This window comes from Choristoneura fumiferana, chromosome 14, assembly GCF_025370935.1.
Source record: "Choristoneura fumiferana chromosome 14, NRCan_CFum_1, whole genome shotgun sequence".
Taxonomy (NCBI): Eukaryota; Metazoa; Arthropoda; class Insecta; order Lepidoptera; family Tortricidae; genus Choristoneura; species Choristoneura fumiferana.
The window spans coordinates 5149840-5155839 of NC_133485.1; the positions used below are offsets into that span (position 1 = coordinate 5149840).

The following is a 6000-nucleotide window of genomic DNA, read 5'->3' on the forward strand; positions in this document are numbered from 1 at the left end:
CAAATTTTAAAAAACGGAGATATTTTATTAAACTAATAAAACTAATTTTATAATTTAAATTCGGGTTTTGTTCCGCTTCCGCATACCTACCTTGATTTTAGAGAAGCTTGATATTTCACATCGATATCGTTTGTTTGGTTATTATCGAAATATTTAGCTTCTCTAAAATCAAGGTACGCGGAACAAAACCCGAATTTAAATCCTAAAATTAGTAATGACCGCGATAGTCTACAACATTGTGTTAATAACACTAATGTTCAGATGATAATCATGACGTGCTATACGACTAAAATCATTGAATCCTTGCTGTCCACTGCGCTTTACATGCCCATGATTGGTGCCGTCACCCTAGCTGTTACGATGCCAAATAACCTAACCTAACAATTAAAATTTCATTTTTAATACAAGCTTTTTTTGCTGACTGTACCTACTTTTTGTTGACTGTACGTGCATTGTCACCCAAACTACATTTGCATACCAAATTTCAAGTCGATGCTATTAACCGTTGAAGAGTTCCGTCCTGCGGAGACGATCCTGGCTGGACTACCAGGATGTCACTACTAGATTATTGTATTGTCACGTGATTTACATACTTACTGAAGTACTTCGCCGGCTCAGCGACCCAAAGTGGATCGTGGCCTCCGACACAAGACTCCGCCAATTGTCCCTATCCTGTACCTACAACAAGGCGCCAGTCTGCCACCTGCATGTCGCACAGGTCTTTTCGGACTTCATCCAACCAGCGATACCTAGGCCTTCCGATTGGCCGTCTTCCAGTCGGCCGCACGATCCTCTCCCATTCTCTCCACGTGGCCGAGCCAACGAAGCCGCGCAGACTTGCTCTCGCCTATTATATTGGGTACGCCCACCAGGTCTTCCACATCCACATTTCTTCTGACACGCCAGGCTCCATCCACTTGTCTTGTAGGTCCCAGAATCTTCCTGTAGATCTTCCTCTCCGACACTAATAGCTTATTCTCTTCCTTCAGTGTTAGCGTCCATACATTAAGTATGCCAAATTTCAAGTCAACCGACTACTGGAAGTTGGTCGAATTTAACTTGCAAAATTTGACTACAGACAGACATACATACACCGGGACAGGTGAAACTAAATAAAGCTTGAAAAATATCAACTGCGCCCCAGCCCAGCCGATACGGTCGCTTGAGTTATTTCTACTTCTAATCAGGCCAGACTAAAATATCCCTGCCTGTGCCTGCATTACATCTGCATTCATGAAATCAGTAGGTAAATAATGTGTTAATGCTCACTATTATTGATTACACTATGTATCTACATCGTAATTGTTACGGAAAAAGATAAAACATTTGTAGGAGCTGTATCTGCTGCAAGCGTAATCGAATATTTACTAATTGTCGTTTTCAGTTCAGGGTGACCTGTCGTTTCGCCGAGTTTAATTACGCAGATTTTCGTTTGAATATAATAGAATAGAATAGAATTAGTTTATTTTGTCTGAATATGGTACAATTAAATACAATAAATAAATAAATATCACGGGACAATTCACACCAATTGACCTAGTCCCAAAGTAAGCTTAGCAAAGCTTGTGTTATGGGTACTAAGCAACGGATAAATATAATTATATAGATATCGATACATACTTAAATACATATTAAACAACCAAGACCCGAGAACAAACAATTGATGGAATTGTTACATTATGTTCAGCGTATCCTGCCCATATAGGCGTAGAAATATTTTTTTTACAATTATAATTTTGTAGGGAAAAACATCGGATTAATCTAGACCTATTAATTTGGCCAATAATTATTATTCTTAATATTACACCAATAATTATAATGTACATAATTTATAATTTCAACATACTTACATACATAATACTTATATTTTTACTATACTATCGCCTATCGCAGACAACTATTGGCAGATTTTTCTTTTGGCCGAGCAACGTTTGGTATAATTTCGTTACGACTATTATACGTTTCGCCGAGTAGTCGAAAGGAAGAATAGCGATATCGACGTTTAAGAATCAATTACACCTAACTATCATGCTAAAAGACGGAAGATCGACGGTATAGATTCTTAATCGTCGATATGCAGATTTACTTTTAGTCGATTGTTTATTTCGTAATTGTTTCAGTTGATCGAACATGTGTGCCGAAACAAATAAGCAGAGTTATAGCATGACATCAAAATGCGTGGTTAGGTGCGACGACGAGAGTAAGCGAGGAGGAGTGTTAGGTAGAATTGTGACCACAAGAACGCACGGAAGTGGCAATAATGACTAGATTATGTAAAATAAATGCTATTAAGAGAAAGGAGCAATAAAGCAGATTTGTATGTACGATATTTTAATTTTCGACATTCAAATATGTTGACATTTACAACTTAGATATTTTGGTTATCGACTTTTTTACTCAATCGATATTTTAATCCATCGACATTTCAATCTTAGACATTTTAACCATAGGTATAACAACTTTCGATATTGTGATGTGATACAATCGATATTTTAATTTTCGATATTCAAATATGTAACCGTTGGTCTAGTCCATAATCTCTTAATGTCTATTTGACAACTTCGACAACAGTGTCACGTTTGCGATCCATCAAATAACTGAATGAGCCAATCGCAATAAGCAAGACTGTAATGTCAAACGGACCTCTAGATATTAACGCCATCTAGCGAGATTTTCACCTGTCAAGAAACCCTAATTGCAAATGTTCCCGAGACAGTCAATGATATTAACACTGATGAAAATAGAATTGTAACGTGATGCAGAGATAACGAGATACCCATCAACCGTTAGTTAACTACAAAATCCGTTGTTTGCTGTTTAGTTCGTGCACCTGCGTAACTGATGCTTTGTCATTTCACACTTGAAATAACTACCATCAATTACCCATCTAGTTTCAGAAAATATTTTTATTTTTTAGTTTCACGCCATTAATGTTTACCTACCTACTTTTTTCCACCTGGTATTTAAGTGATACCGCGGCCCATGGACACCTGTACCATTGGAATTGCTGGCGGGCCCAGGCCCCTCTTCCCCACTGCGCACAATGGGCACGTGCCCAGGGCCCCGCGATGGATTGCGGCCTAGTCCCTACCATAGTCTCTCTCTATATGCACCTACTGTAGTCTTTGGTAGTTACCTATCATAGACTAACGTCCACTTGCAGGATTTTTAATGTAGGTTTAAGTGGTCTTAAGTCCCGTCAGATACATACAAGAACTGTCAGTTTTAGCCTTAAAAAAGTCTTCAAGACGTCCTTAGTATAGTAATATTATATTGTCCTTGTTACCTATTTATCCATACCTAATATTATAAATGTGAAAGTATGTTTGTACTATGGCCTGAAAAGTCGATGGACAATTCCAAAACATAATCGTCTGACGCGAGAAACGGCGCCATCTATGTGTTTGAAGTGTATTAGCGGTATTTACTTATTACTAACTTAGTTAGTTTATTGAGATCTCACTAGATGGCGCTGGCGCTGACCTTAAAAAAATATTTTATATTCATGTTAGAATTTGGTATTTCGCTGCCGTAGTAGTAACTAAATTATGTTCTGCTGCCTGGTAGGGACACCGTGGGGTGATACCCGAATCGCCGTAACGACATTTTCTGTCTCTTTCGTACTTGTCGTAAGAGAAGGAGAATATTATTATTCGCATTACTATCGTTTCTTGTCCTTCAAATATTCCAACGATAAATTCTTTGGTGTGTGTGAAGTTCCCAATCCGCACTGGGCCCGCGTGGGAACTACGGCCCAAGCCCTCTTATTCTGAGAGGAGGCCTGTGACCAGCAGTATGGACGTGTATCTATAGGCTGGGATGCTGATGTAATGAATTCTTTATTTACGAAGACCCATGTTGCGAATTAGTGTCAACTTTAGTAATCTCCAAATCTAACAGTAAATTTACAAAAAACACAAACTCAATATTATCGCCTGGTGGGATTTGAACTCTGACATACGAACGAAGAACGAAGTTCACAACCACTTGACCATATTACTTATCTTAAGCGATGAAAATCGGATCTATATCGGGTCGCCTTAAATTAATCGGTAAGTCATGCGTGTTTAACGAAACTTAAAGAGGGTAGACTGAAGATCTTCAAAATACCAGGCTAAGTTTTTATTACAAAGATTTTGCTACTTGTTCAGCTGCTTGCAACATCGTTTGATCGGTCTTTCAAGTTGAATCTGCTTATTATCGTAATTATTCTTTAAATGAGTTCTCATCGCAATATTGAAATGGTTAAAGGTGTGAAATTATTTTATATGAAGAAAGAAAATTGACGAAATTTTCTAGAGAAATTGGAGTTAATGTGAGTTTTTTTTGTTTACGTTCATCCTACCAACTTCTTCATTAAATTATATCTATGTTACTATATTATTTTATGTTTATTTATATTGTTACAGATAAAAACAGTTATATTATGGGTACGACGATATCAAGACGAAGGATCTTTGCTGCATCGTCAAAGATCGGGTAGACCACGACTCATAGATGCGCCGCAGCGCCAGCTATGATGTGGCCCACTGTTAGAGTTGTCTATCCAGAAGAACAAGTGCCGTGCATAACGTTCGTGCAAGATAACAATACACCGGTCGCGTATTACGCAAGACTGGTTTGATCACACAAAAATAATATTAAAGTCGTTCCTTGGCCTGCCAGATCACCGGATTTAAATCCCATTGAAAAATTATGAGGTGGTATAACCATGTCCAAAGTTGGGATTACAAAAATAAGCGAACTCCGGAAAACGTTAGAAGCCCACTGTGTAATAATAAGGGACAGTATTCTCGGCTCTAATATGTGTGAAAATCTAGTTGCATCGATGCGATTTTTTTTGCAAGCAGTTATCGACAATCATGGTGGTTACACCAGTTATTAAAATAAAATGATAGTTACGTGTAGACCGGTTATATACTTAACAATTATGTTATAATAAAATATATAAGGTGCGGATATTTTCAGGGTATGTATTAATAACCTAAGAATTAATTATACACATAAATTATTCAAGTATTGTGTGGTAATATTTTTTTGCTTCATACAAAAATACCATTCCGTCCAAAATAATCATCCTCGCATTAACATTAACTGTATTTTTTTTATTTAATTTAATTGAAACCAATTAACGACGATGCAAATAATCGATCCTCAAAATATCCGCATCTGATTTTCTAGCAACTGTATTATATAAACCAAATATTTATCTTTATTTGTGATCCTGTAGGTATCACTTTGTTATGAAAAGTAATTATTTTATTATTATGAACAAAACATTTAATTATACCTTGATAGTTTTGTTTACTTATGTGAGATAAGTGTGAAAGTTCAATATATGACTGTAATCTTATTATAACTGTCAGTAACACATTACCACACTACAGTGGATCTACGCCATCAATTATTGATAAGTAAATGTTTAAAACTGGAAAACTTTAATCATTATAATTTTATAACGCGTACGAGTCTTATGATAACCCGGTCTCAGGTATAATACTTTCAATACTATTTTTTTATTGGGGTTCAGCTTCAATCCTCTTTCCAGAATCGGAAATGAATACTTAAGCTAATAAACCTCAATAAAATGTTAAAATAAACTTTTGGTCAGGTGCTAATTAAATAACTGAAAACCTCACACGACACCCAGAAAATATTTTTTAATTTTATTTTAAGTTAGTTTGCGTTTATTTTCGAATATCTTCATTATTTCCTAAAATAATTGTATGTTTTACGTATCAGTATTCTTACTTCATTTCTAACTTTACGGTCGTATTTTTAATTCCAGATTTAGAAAGAAAGCCAAACTGACGCAAAACGGCAGTATTAAATTATCTAAAGGATATGAAACATCCCTAAAACACTTTTATTGGCGTATGCATTCGTAATATTTAGATGGGCACAATAAAAAAAGGATTTAAAAACTCAAAACTACCTGATTTACAACATAGTGTAATCGATTCTACTCTGGATTCTGAGCAAACTTTCTTTCTGGTTTTC

At 36.1% G+C, this 6000-nt stretch overlaps 1 pseudogene; it reads left to right on the top strand.

Moving 5' to 3' along the window:
* Positions 1 to 6000, top strand: part of LOC141434802 (probable beta-hexosaminidase fdl) — a 168433-nt pseudogene that overhangs the window by 56686 nt on the left and 105747 nt on the right.